This window comes from Molothrus aeneus, chromosome 1, assembly GCF_037042795.1.
Source record: "Molothrus aeneus isolate 106 chromosome 1, BPBGC_Maene_1.0, whole genome shotgun sequence".
Lineage (NCBI taxonomy): Eukaryota > Metazoa > Chordata > Aves > Passeriformes > Icteridae > Molothrus > Molothrus aeneus.
This window is the reverse complement of record NC_089646.1, coordinates 114,967,385-114,980,859: the sequence shown is the minus strand read 5'-3', so window position 1 is coordinate 114,980,859 and position 13,475 is coordinate 114,967,385. Positions and strand designations below refer to the sequence as shown.

The following is a 13,475-nucleotide window of genomic DNA, read 5'->3' as shown; positions in this document are numbered from 1 at the left end:
GGTTTTGTTGCAAATTTAGGCTTCAGAGTTGCAAATTTAGGCTTCAGTACTTCATGCTGAAATAAAATATGAAAGTGTAAGTTGTTTTGTGGCATAAGGAAAGAGAAAATACTTGCAAAAACTCTGTCTCTCTAGGGAGCTCAAAATCAGACTTGATAGTAAAAAAGCATCCCAGTTTTTCTACACATACCATAGTTCTCATCAAGTCACACTACAGATGAAGAGCCCAAATCCTGCATACTTTAGCACAGGATAGGAGCATCATCTGCTTGGCTGTTTTTCTGTGAGGATTTAATGAAGGCAGTCTGAAAAACCTCCTCCCAGTGGACAGCCTGTGGCAGGATCCTTTAGGCACCCAGTGTGGCAAACATGCCAAGTGCCAGCAAAAGAAGAAGAGCAAAATAAATGTGACTTTAAGGCAGTTAAGTACCCACACATCTTGGAGCCCTGGAGGCACCAGTGAAGCTGTCAAAATTCAGGTCAGAAATGTGCCACAACTGTCTGAGACACGTCTGAAGAGCAGGAGGAGCAGGAGCAGCTCTTTGGGTCAACCTCTTACAGAAACAGCTGGTGTGAGGTACCTGCATGAAGGCATGACAAGAAAGGAGCCCTGTTTGCAGAAAGTGGTCAGCAAAGCTCATAAATCACTCGAGAAAGGCCTGATCTAGAGATGACAGGAAGATGAACAGAGATGCTTGCTTTCAGTAAAGAGGTAACTGGCTGAGAGAAAAAAAGCAGATATGTCAGATTTGAAAAGGTCAGGGGCACAATTTATATTTGTCAGAATGAGCTTTCCAAGCAGGAGCCAAGGACATCTTGCTCCAACAAATAAATACATAATAACTTTAAAAAATCAAGGCTCTTTGGTAAGAGAACTTACATTCTTCACCTGTGTGCCGTCCTTGGGCACCTCTGCATAAGTGATATTTTTGGATATTGTTGTGGCTTAACTCCTGTCAGCAACCTCTTTCTTACTCTCCCAACCAGCAGGATCAGGGAGAGAATAGGAAGGCTAAAAGCTAGAAAACTCATGAGTTAAGGACAGTTAAATAGGGAAAACAAACCAAGGAATTACTTTGCTGCTTCCCATGGGCAGGCAGATGTTCAGCCAACAGTGACTTGGGAAGACAAACACCATCACTCCAAAACATCCACCCTTCCCCCTTCTTCCCTCAGCTTTCTATACTGAGCATGATGCCATAAGGTCTGGAATATCCCTTTGGTCAGCTGGGGTCACCTGTCCTGGCTGTGTCTCCTCCCACCCTCCCAAGCACCCCCAGCCCCCTCACCAGTGTGGCAGCACAAAAAGCAGGAAAGGCCTTGGCTCTGTGCAAGCCCTGCTCAGTGATAACAAAAACATCTCTGTATTATCAACTCTCTGTTCAGCACAAATCCAAAACACAGCCCCAAACCAGCCACTGGGAAGAAAATTAAACAACCCCAGCAGAAAGCAGCACAGATATTCACCTCCCAAACAGGGGGGGTGGCTGCAAAGATGTCAAAGAACCTAAGGTTGAATGACAGGTAAAAACTGAAGAGCAGAAAGAGGGACTGGAGAAAGTGGGGAAAAGAGAAGATTAGATTTAAATGGGAAAACGGAGCAGACAAATTTAGAAAGGTGGTGGCAGCAAGGAGAGAAGAATTGTGGTGAAGAGAAACAAGAAGCAGCAGAACACTGGAGGGTAATGACATCATCATATTTGGAGGTCCTCTTCTGCTGCACCCTCCATGGTACCTGTGTTTCACAGAAAATTTACAGTAATTGCACAACTCCTGCCAGACTTTACCCACTCCCTGGAGAGCTAGGGGCCAAAATAGCAACCTCTGCACTCCTTTACACAATATAGTAAAGGAAAATAGGGGACACCACATGGCACAGAACCAGTGTGGATTACAGTAGGGCTGATGTAACAATAATGGAAGAGGAAGGGATATAATTTATCACATCCCTCATACATCTTCTGACTAGACTGCTGTTGTAATGTCACAGTAGAAATACAAAGCTGCACACTCATTTCCAGATGACTGCAATGCCCAAAATATCCAATGACAATTATGACATTGAGACAGAAGGAAATCATCCTTACCCTGGGAAGTTTGTGCTATACAGACAGGAATAGTTACACCGATCTTATATTTTTCACTCTTTGTAAAGACATTTGCAGTGATGGTTTATAATCCTAAAGCACAGACTGTTCAGTCTACCTTGCAACTCCACAGTTTGTGGTCACATAAAAGATAATTCATCTTTATTGCCTCCATTTCTCCCTTCCACTCTAGCCTTTTTCTGCCTAGATTATCCAGGCAGGAAACATTTTGGCATAGACACTGTATCATATTGTGCTTTTATATTATAAGCCAACACACCACATTGTATTAACATCTCTCCTTCAGTAACATTATATACAAAACCAGACCTTAAAAAAACCTACTTACATCCATGGACTCAAGAGAACCCAAAATAGATGAAAGAGCCAAATGTTAACAAACTTGTGAAAATGTGCATATCTAGGTATCCATATTTCTCTCCAGTTAAACAGCACTAATAACATGCACAAGTCTTTTCACACATTGCATCACTTTCTTACAGCATTGTTTTTATAGACTTCCTAATCAGGAAGTAAAATAGCCTTTGGTTTAGTCTACCAACTTTCATAATATTAAGCTCTCTTAAAAAAAATTAATAGCCTTCTTTGCCATTCATTGGGGTTTTTCTATTACACACATTCAGGAAAGTGTTGATGATACAGTAAAATTATTCTACAATACCCAACAGATAAGCAGGCAAATAAGTAGATGGCCATAGGATCATCATCAATGTATAAAAAATTGTTTCAACTAATAAACCAATATACTACAGAAATCTGTAACAGCTACACAACAGGGCACAAACCCAAATAATATCTGTTATGGAACGGACAATAATGTTTAAATTTGACATATATACAAAGTGAGGATTGGGTTTGGAGGCCCCAGGTGCTTCATGGAAAGATGCAGCAAATATTTGTGTCTACAGGTGGCCGAAGCACATCCATGAAAGATAACGTGAAACTAAGACAGGAATCTCATTACCAGGATTATGCAGACAATAGCATCCAGGATTACTATTTGCTGGCTGTATTCTGCATTTAATCTATCAAGTCACACTTAATACTGCAGGTAATACATTTAAGAACAATTTAAATTAATCACAACAGGAGATTAAGTATAAAAAAAATTAATATCCATTTTGCTTTTAATTCACCATACCATTGTTGAGAACTGCAAAAAAGAGCCACTTTCACTTCCTGCTTCATAAAACACAGTTCTACTCTTAACATTGCAAATGTCTGACACACAGCTGCCCAAAGCTAGACATATTTCATTTACCCAGTTTCTAAATCCACATGGTTGGTCCCCAGGGTAACTTGTGCTAGGCAAAGAGCCCTGGAGGAGGGGAAGGCAGGGCAGGGCAGACATTCCCTGACACCAGCTCTCCTGTGCCCAGTCCCAGGGCATGGGAGGCCACATGTCCCTGAACTGGAGCAACAGCTGTCTGCATACAAGGAACATTTTGGAGCCCATTAAACAGTGCTGCTGCATCAATGTGGGAAGAGTGTCACAACAATAAGGCCATCCCAAGCTGATGCACCAAGAGGACTCATCCTGCATCTTCACCCAGCCCAGTAGTCCTCATATTTGAAGAATTAAATGATCTTCACTCAACAAAATACAGAAAACAGGCTATTGATTTCCTGTGAGCTCTCAAAGTGTTATAATAAGCATTTATAGATGGGCTATTGAATGTCCTGACCATTTAAGCAGACAGTCATTTCATCAAAGTAATAACTGGAGTTGGCTCCAAAAACAGAGGAAAAGCAAAAAGGAGCTTTAGGGCACAATGTCACTTTTCTTATTCCAATATAAACCTTTATGCATATATCACTGGCTGCTACTCGACTTAAAAACTGTAAGGCATGTAAGTACAAATCCTGCAAAATAAACACTGTGGTAATACTTTAAATCCTTACGACTTTTTCTGGAGTATCTCTTTCATTGCTAGCAGGCTACAAAAAAAATGCATTAACCTTAAGTATCATCTTTCCCCTTTAGACTTGGTAAGGGTTTAAGTAATGCAAAATTCACTTATATGCATAGCAGTACAAGGACACAATATCTTAAAAGGGAAGAGCTAGTGCAGCAGTGTTTATTACAGCCACTCAGTTTACTACATATATATCCCATCTCCAGCCAGCAGCCAAATCTGGTAATTCTAACATTACTCTTCCAAGAGTATTTCTATTGGATTATTATGACAATACTGGTATGACATTGAAAGTGTTTTCTACACAAACATATGTTAGAGTTATATGGTAGAAAATATATATGTATTTATACATGTTTACCTGCATATATAAATTAAATACTTGAGATCTTGATTTTCACAACATACTTTTGTGTCTTTACCACACATCTGTATATACACATACATACTGTATTCCTGTTGGGGAAAAAAAGTTTCCTTTTCACATAACAAAGGACTTTGAGATTTAATTACAGGCAACACATCGGAAATGACAACAGCTCATAGAGGTACGTAACAAACTTGCAATGAATACATCTCCTAACAAAAGAGTAATTAAAAACTTTTACATCAAGAAAATCCCTGACAAAGCTTGAATACAGTATCTCATTGATAATAATCTGAAGTGTGTTAAATTTCCTGGGGCAATACACTGGTTATAGTTAAAATATGCTTATAGCAATGAGGATGTCAACTTTTTAGAGAGCAATCACAAACTGTTGCTTCTACTTGTTTTCTTAGTTTACCAAGAAGAAAAATGTGGTTGTTACAAAATGAAGCAATAACAAAGTAGCATATTCCTGGCTGTTAAGCTATTGCAAAGTTAAATCACAAGGTCACCAGTTCTAGTTTCACTTCTGTCACGTTTTCTTGTGACGTTTGCATAGATCATCACAGCTCTTTCTGGAGGCAAAATAGATGAATAGCTGCTGGTGCATCACTTCAGTTCCAGTGGGTGGTGGTATTACCTGTATCCACCACCAAAAATACATTAACTTTTACAGTGTTTCTCCAGACATACTTTATGCTGCTTACAAATGAGAATAGCCTAATACATGGAGTAGAAAACATCAGCCTCTCCTCTCTCATAAACCCACTCGTCTGGATATGGTAAACATATGATTCAGATGAGGATATTTACCTTCTACACTTAATTATTACTAACATTGATTTCAGTTACTCCTTCATGGGATGCCGCTGCAAAGGTTACAAAAACATAGATAAATTATGAAAAAAGGCAGAAGCCATAAATCAGCTGAGAGCACCTTTAAAACACTTTTGATTGGTAACTTGGGGCAATGAGGGAATACGGAACAGCTCAAAAATAACATGCCTTCACATCCTGAGTCCTCCTTGTCCAGGTTTAACTGTCACAATGCAAAAATGCCATTTTCCAAGTCTGCCTAAAGGAAAACAACTTCAAAAACAGCTCCTGGAATATGAAAAAACAGCCTGCTCTTGACTAAAATAGATACCAAGTTACCTGTTTTAGTCAACAGCAAAACTTCAAACCAACTGTTATGTATCAGCTGTGATTAAACCTCCCAAATACTCTTCTGTCTGAATATACAACCACAAATAATCAAGAATGTGTCTTTGCTGTACCCACTGCCATATAACATTGGTAACTGAATAAATGCTCACATTTGAGGGTATCTACTCAGAAGGTAACACAGTTCCACAACACATACTTTAAAAGGGAACAACCTAAATTATACTTTGGTTTATACAGCAGAAAAAAACCTGTTCAAGGATAAGTGCAGAGGGAAGAATGAAGACTAATACCAAAATAGGTCCTGTTCTTAACACCTTTCTGATCCTGGCTGAGACAATCTACTCGTACCTCGGACGCATGGTGGCAGCCAGCCAGCCAGATGACTGGTGACTTAATGTACAAGTTCATGTGGGCTCTGGAGTTTGACACAGACAAGGGCATTAACTCTGGAGTCTCACCAGTCAGCTTTAATATTCAGAACTCATCAAATGAGTCATGCCTACATTATGAGACTTTTTTTTTAATACTTTATGCTAGCTTTCTTTTGTTCTGAACAGCTTTCACTGTAGAATGTTTTCATTAATTATGCATGCTTTTTATAGGAAAAGTTGTGATCAATTGATGCGTAGGTCAAGTATGAAAAAACTTAAATGAGTATGACGCTATGACAAATACTGTAATAGTGTCAGAATCACAGATTAAAAGATTGGCATATATATATCTTGTTTCTTTCTACTGCTGAAGGCAATTCTCACAATAAACAAGGCTATGGGCCAAAATTCAGCCTTTGAGAACAATAAATATGTACAAAATACATGTATGTGCAAGCAAAAGATATATTGAAATCTACCAGGCTGAATAGCTTCAATTTCATTTTGAAAGACACTTAAAATAAAAGCCAGTAGATGAAACAAAGAATCCACCCAAACATGAAGGCTCCAGCATCTTTGTTGAAAGAACAATAGCATAATACTCCTCATCCCTCTACCTTGTTGCAAGAGAACCATCAAGATAGTTATTGCTGTGATCATATTAAAGAATACTTCACAAAATTATTCTTTAAACTGATAAATATTTACAGATTTATCTTCATATGCTAATAGTTATAAATGCTCTAATTCAATTGCTCGGCAGAAAACATTCCAATAAAAGAAATATTTCTATTAGCATAACAAAAGGCAACCAGTAAAATCACTCTCATGCACAGGCTCAAAATTTCAGATTAAAGCAGTATTCTCATAGAAATACTCTCTATTTTTGAACTGAACCCACTCCAATGATATGTTTTGTAATCTGACGGCTCTCCCACCGGACTATACATGACATTAATGAAAGCAAGATCAAATTAAACAGATGACATGATTAACAGTATTCATTTCATGCATGACTGTTTTACCGGAGAGATAAAGACTTGAAAGTAATTACCACCAAGTAAAACTCCTTCACTGACCTCTCCGCTCCCAGGCTAGCAGTCCTTAAGTACTGATGCTTTGCAACAAAGACCGGTGCCTTTCATCTGTGGGCTTTCTTTTACGCTACAAGCTGAGCACCTCTCCCGTTGCATGCACGCAGTACCTCTCTGTATCTATGTCTGTAATGCAGCATAAAGATTACTGGGGAAACCTATCAAACCGGCAGGCAGCAACCCCGGCCGCCAATAAGCGGGAGGCACATGCAGAATCCAGCACATGCTCGCTGAGGCTCGCAGGCTGGCACCGCTGCTGAGCAGGCTGCTAATCTAATTATAGCCCTTAGCCGAGCACAGGGCTGCCGAGGGAGCGCAGGGCTGCCCAGGGAGCGCAGGGCTGCCCAGGGAGCGCAGGGCTGCCCAGGGAGCGCAGGGCTGCCGAGGGAGCGCAGGGCTGCCCAGGGAGCGCAGGGCTGCCCGGGCACCCGCGCAAACACGGCCTTGCAGCCCGCAGCATCAGCGTCTGGGACTGCTGCTTGTCTGGGTGCGTCACCATCAAATCCCTGGCTGGGTGTTTGCGGTGGTGGTGTTGTTTTGCTGAGTGATTCACCTACGAGGGGGTTTGTCTCCATCTCTGAAAAGCAGGATCTGTTTAGGTGTGCCCTTTGAGAAGCTGACCACTCGCAGTTTGCTAGGTCTGCTTTAGGGACACAATAAAACGAAGATGTTTGTTCAACCAGCAGGAATTCTTGTTTTGAATGTACACATTGCCAGCACCATGCAGAGCAGATCTCAGCTTTTGTGCATTACTGCACAGGCTACAACGTGGACATCAGATCAGAGAGGCAGCACACACATGCTTTCAGTGCACAGCAGCCCTACAGAAGTCAACAGGACCCCCTCTGTCCTTTACATTTACCCGTGGGCGGACACCCAGATGATCAGAGGGCTTCTGTGTGCATTGGCACATAAAGTCCTAACTAAGCTTTCACGAGGCTAGGGTGCAAATGCCAAGAAAATTTTTGCCATTATACAAAACAACTTAAGTCGTTTGGGAAATACTTATCATGAGCAAAGACTACTTAGATGCATGGGGAACTAACACAACCAAGTCCTACATGCTTACTTATGCTTATTCTATAAATAAGTCCACAAAACAAAGGCATGTTATGATCCAAGAGAACATTGTGTATTTGAAAGATGCTGGGAGCTTTTACAACATCAGGTAAATAATCATGAAAAAAAGATACAGATGCTTGTTTAGTCTTCCTTGGTAATACACTTCAATTAATCCTCACTCTGTTTAGCACAAACAGAAAAAAACACTCTTCAGATGTTTCCTGTTCCCACATGGTTCATATAATCACCTAAGCTCTACACTGACCAAAAGGTTTTCAAACATCAGTGACAAGATGGAAATACACAGCCTGACTATCAGAAAAACCAGTTGTGGTGCCAGCTCTCTCCTGTGAGATACAGTACATTTTTCATGACTGATATTACAAAAATATCATAAAGCTACAGCATTATGCATATACAAACTACAAGGCATTTCTAAGATGTTTCACTAAGTTACACATAAACCATACCCATAAACATCACACTAGCAAGATCTTGAACCCCACTGCAATAATGAATTCCACTGCGCCCACACTGGCATTTTTCCTAATTCTTTACTCTTATCACCAGCACCATACAGTATCAGGCACAGTCCAAGAACATGATATTAAAGGCTGTCTATAAACACTTTCTAGCCATTGTACTTACTTCAGTACAAAAATTATATTTGGTATTATATAAAATTTTACTAATGGAACAAGATCTCAATGTGGAAACACTGCAAGACCATGTTTACTGGCAATATGTAAATAGCTACGTCACAGCCTTCTTAATCTGTCAGTGAAAATTGCTCATAAAGAGTTGCTCTCTGTTAGAAGTAAACTTCTTTGCTATAAGAATAATATTTTCAAAGCTATATATGGCTGGAAATAAAAATGAAGTGCAGAAATAGGGACATTTCACTCTTTGCTTCAATGTTCAGTCAACATGAAGTTTTGTGTTTTGATAAAAGAAGGCTGTTTTATTAAGTCTCTCTTTTTAGATTACATCATCCAAGAAGCTGATCAATTTTTATAAACTGTGTTTCTTTAAAATACTGTGGAATATTTCAAGTTTCTCAGCCATACTCCTTGAAACCAGGAAACTATGTACTTAATGAAGAAAGGCAGGAGAGGCAGTTATACAGGGGTTAAAAACCTAATTGGAAGAGTTCAAGAGGCATGTGAAAAAAATGCACAATGATTTGATGATCAGATCAAAAATGTTATTTTTCTAACGACATTTTGCCAAAGGTAGCAACAGGGGAATAAGACCAATAAAAGTCTTTACCCTAGTCCTCTGATTATTTGGAATGCTAAGAAAAAAAAAATTTCATAAACACAAACAAAAAAATAAAGTCAAAGAGACTCAAACCATTCTTTTAATCTAATCCCCATTCACAAACCACAAAGGCACGTATGACACTTCAAAAAATGACCAGAAAAACTGAAACAAGAATCAACCAGGCTTCAGCTGCCATGGGACTCTCAGTTTTGGCTCCCTCCCATGCAGGCTGCTAAGCCTACATGTGTGTTCCCCCCTCTGCCCAGCAGCTCCCCAAGCTCTTGCTGCTTCACCCTGTTCAGCTCCAGCATGGCTTCCCAGCAGCCAGCCTCTGCCTCCTCCCACAGAGCTGCTGCCTCCAAGGGCATTCACCCACAGCCCCAGCAAAGGCTGCCCTGGCAGCACACTCTCAACACACCATTGCAGCAGGCTGTTTATTCCAGGAGTTGCTTTCTTTTTTAAAACATCATGGTAGCAGCAGTAGTTGAAGGACCCACAAACAGCTGCAAAGTTGCATTTCAAGAAACACCTATTTGTCTCTGCAACAGAATCAATACTCACTAAACCTCCGTGCTTGACTTTGCAGATCAGCCAGAAGAGTGCTGATGTCTATGGCAATTTTTACACTTGCTTTTAACCACTGTGATGCTATGCTGGGTCAGGAAGATATGGGGAACTGCACAGAGGGGCTAACATTTAGGGTCAGTGGTCATTCACAAGAACCCACATTTGGCAATGGCAGATGGCTAAAACTCCAACGGAGGCCGATGCAGAGCTCCACCAGCCTGCCCTGCCACCCGTGGTGATGGCACAGGAGCACCTGGAGCATGCACTGGACCTGTGACAGGACAGAGCCATCTATAGATGCACCAGCAAGAGAAGCCAAGAGAGGTTTCGTAAGGACTCAGTCACAAGAGACTCATCAGATCCCAGAGAACACAGGTTTCATGAGGACACAGTCACAAGAGATTCCAGCAAGTCTCTGTTGGAAATGAAGAAATTGTGAAAGGTACACAAGTTGGCCAATATTCGGCAGACTTTCATCGAAAGCAAAAGCCTGTCCCTGGCACAAGCTACCCGCCTGTGCTAAGCTTCAAGCTCCCGCTCCTCCGCATGGAAACAGAAGGTCTCTACAACATTTTTAGCAATTATAAGCAAGTTAGGCTTTCTCTAGCTCAGCTCCTTGACAGAAGAATTTCAATTAAAATTTTCCAAAACCATATGGTCCGAGGCAGATGCCCATCACAGAGGGGAGGAGAGAGGAAAACCTATGAGGGTATGATGAATTCATCATATGACACTAAAACCAGCTTCCTACAGTGAAAACTGTCTAGCTAGCACATTAATGAATTATACACTTCATTTAGGCATATCTAAGGGAATTAACAAACAGATTATTATTTTGGAAAAAATGACTTTTTCCTATATTATTATCACTTGTGTAAGTACTTACATATCCAATTATTTTAATACAAGAATATCTAAAAAAATTCTGATGTGTCTTGCAACTGAACAGGTTTTACTCTGGGTATCACATAACCTTTGGCTTAAAAATGTATCCAATACTGCTTGCAAACTGCTACCTCAGTTACTTAATTAGATTTTGCAATGTATAGTAAGCATATGGAATGAAAATGAGTTGAGCAAAATGGCTGGTGAATCAACATGCTGCATTTCTAAAGGCAATAGTGTGTATATTTCCAAGCTGTAGCCTTGAGAGGTTGAACTGAACCAATTACTCTAATGAATATTTTACTTGGCTTGATGCATTCATTAGACTTTTAGAAGTTAAACCATCCCATGGTTATGTTTACATAATAACAGTCTTACAATTTTTGGATGGTACTTCTGACATTCACACAATTTAAAAGATAAGGGGACAATTTTTTCTTCCACTATTTTTTCTACATTCCAGTTTTCCTTCCCAAATAAATTTATCTAGCATTATTTTCTTTTTCTTTTGAAAACAACCTTTGATTTCACAATAGCTATTTGCTGAGCTCTTTCCTTTCCTAGCAAGTATATGGGAAGTCTGCCAATTGGTGGCAAACTCATCACTCATCATCATAATTTATGGAGGAAAATAAAACATGGTCCAAGTGTTTGCTGCATAAACTTTTCTCTGGAAGTCACAAATGCCTTGAAGTTGGCACTCAGCGTGAACAAACTTATTTTCATTTTGTGTAGCATGAGGACATTTCTTGGACGACCCCAACTGTGATTGGTAAGCACGCAGTTACCTGTCCACATGTGTGCATTTGTCAATGCTCTCAATCATATTTTGAAGTTGGACAGATAACCTGGAACTTCAAGCTTTTTTTTTTTTTTTTCCCAAGTATGCTCATTATATCCATAAAGGCCCCAGACATAACTCCTCTGTAAGCTTAAAAACAGGCAGAGATGTCTCTGTATTAATGCCAGAGACTCACTGCAGGATGGCACAAAGATTGATCCCTACAAACTATTTTCTATGGCATTCTTACTCACTTTTATCTCAGAATCATAGTAAAACCAAACAAAAAAATCCCCCACACCCACATTCCAAGGTACATTACCATCCTTCATCTCCACAGACCTACATGCTAGCAACATCTTCACTGCAGCCCTAGCTGACTGAAATGATGACACCAGTCCATCACTGGCACCTCAGAGAGCCAGGGGAGGAGCAGTTCAGCTGTCAGTGAGGTGTATTTCATCCTATTGCTGATACATGTGGCATAAAAGGATCTGAAGTGAAGCCTGCAAGACGTTTGCTATGCTGAGCACTTGCACTTCAGACACAAAACCAAAAGTGGAATAATAACACAGTTCTACTCTATTCTTAAGAACACACAAGTCCCAAACAAAAGGTCATGTAAAAGACTTCACATCACCCTGAAACATGCCACCTAACACATCTTCATACCAATGTCAACTTTCCATTCCTCCTCAAGTTCCATCCATTTTTCCTTCAGTGCAAGGTTTTCTTCAAATCTATACCATATTTCAACAGTCACCTCATACTACATCGATATGCTTTGTGCCCTCTTGTATTTCCACCTTACTTACTCTTCTCTCCACTTCCTTTCCTCACAGCTACCAGCAGAGGCTCAGTATGAACTGTCCATTTCAAAAGGAGTAACACCTGCCAGCACAACCAAGGCCTTCCCAAGACCAAAACATGTGTCCCTTGTAGCCACCATTTCCCAGCCTCTGGCTGAGCAGCCAGATGGCCACAAAAGTTGGTGAACCACAGAAAGGGACCACACTGTTTACAATAAGCACAGAAATAGCTTTAAACAGTGCATCAAGACCATGGACCCCATATAATGCATGACTGACTCACAGAGAACCAATGATCATGACCCTAGTGAGTCAAAGATTGGAAAATGTATTATAGAAAAAACAGCCTCTGCTTCTAAATGGTTATGTGAGAAAGACACATTTGCAGACCAGAACAAAAAAGAGTGCAATAAAAAAAAAAACAAAACAAAAAAAAAACAAAACAAAAATAAACAAAAAACCCCAAACCAAACCAGCCCCCATGACTGAAGTAAGATATTGAAGTCCTAACACAAGTGTAATGGTAGCAAAAGTTAACTGCTTAAAAACACGGACAGAGGAGGGTAAAACTACACTGGAACAAGCCACAAAAGGGCTTCATAAGTGGAGAAACATTTTTTGTAGTTGTTGGTGGAAAATAGGGACCCTGAGAGCATCACCTAACCCTGAAATACTGATTTCCCTAGTGGAAAAGCAGAAAAAAGAGCTTGCAATATAGTAAGTAAACTTCCAGCACCTCCACATTATTAATCTTCATCACCCTGGTGGCATTTTCCTCTTCTCTATTAGGTAGTGTGTTCACTATGATTACCTTGCTGAAATGGGTGACACAACCTGATGCTGAGTATATCCAGCTGAGATAAGACTGGCCTGGGAAAACTTTAAATAGAAGTCTTCCATTAGAGGACAGGTGTAATTTTTCAAAAATGCTATGCTGCAAAGAGTGCAAAGCTGAAAGATGAAGTATAGCATTCCTCCCTTTGAAGAAAAAACTCTGTCAGACCTGCTCAGTTCTGTAATTAAGAATGTTATTTCCAATTCTGAGTAGAAAGAGCAGCCCTAAGGTTTTCTTTGATCTTCTGTGA

General features: G+C 40.2%; 1 protein-coding gene across 5 annotated transcripts in view; it reads right to left on the bottom strand.

Moving 5' to 3' along the window:
• FAM110B (family with sequence similarity 110 member B) overlaps window positions 1–13,475 on the bottom strand; it is a 114,102-nt gene that overhangs the window by 55,144 nt on the left and 45,483 nt on the right. For 2 of the 5 annotated variants that reach the window (XM_066563356.1, XM_066563336.1), the window contains exon 1: window positions 7,009–7,142. The exons of the other annotated variants lie outside the window; for them this stretch is intronic. The gene's annotated coding sequence lies outside the window, so the exon portion shown is untranslated. Of the gene's footprint in view, window positions 1–7,008; window positions 7,143–13,475 lie in introns of those variants that run through there. 5 annotated transcript variants of the gene reach the window in all.